We start from the raw sequence: 243 nt of genomic DNA, 5'->3' as shown, positions 1-243 counted from the left end.
CTGGAATGAAGGCGCCTCTCCAAGCGATTCGTTCGGTTTTGCCAAGCCTCGTTTGCCAACTTTCCATTAGGAACCGTTTGCAGTAGGCGAAGAGTGTCTCCCACCGCACGTCGAGTATCTTATCCGATTCCATGAAGGAGGAGAGTCTTTGCCCGAAAGAGCAAACCTCGTCCAGGTCTTCGCAGCTCTTCAGTCTCTGTTCCGCGCTGAGGTACAACCTCTCCATCACAGAATCGTGGCCTT

Source organism: Anneissia japonica, unplaced genomic scaffold (assembly GCF_011630105.1).
Source record: "Anneissia japonica isolate Jap-2015-1 unplaced genomic scaffold, ASM1163010v1 scaffold832_len162442_cov175, whole genome shotgun sequence".
NCBI classification, from domain to species: domain Eukaryota; kingdom Metazoa; phylum Echinodermata; class Crinoidea; order Comatulida; family Comatulidae; genus Anneissia; species Anneissia japonica.
Note: the sequence above shows the minus strand (reverse complement) of the source record.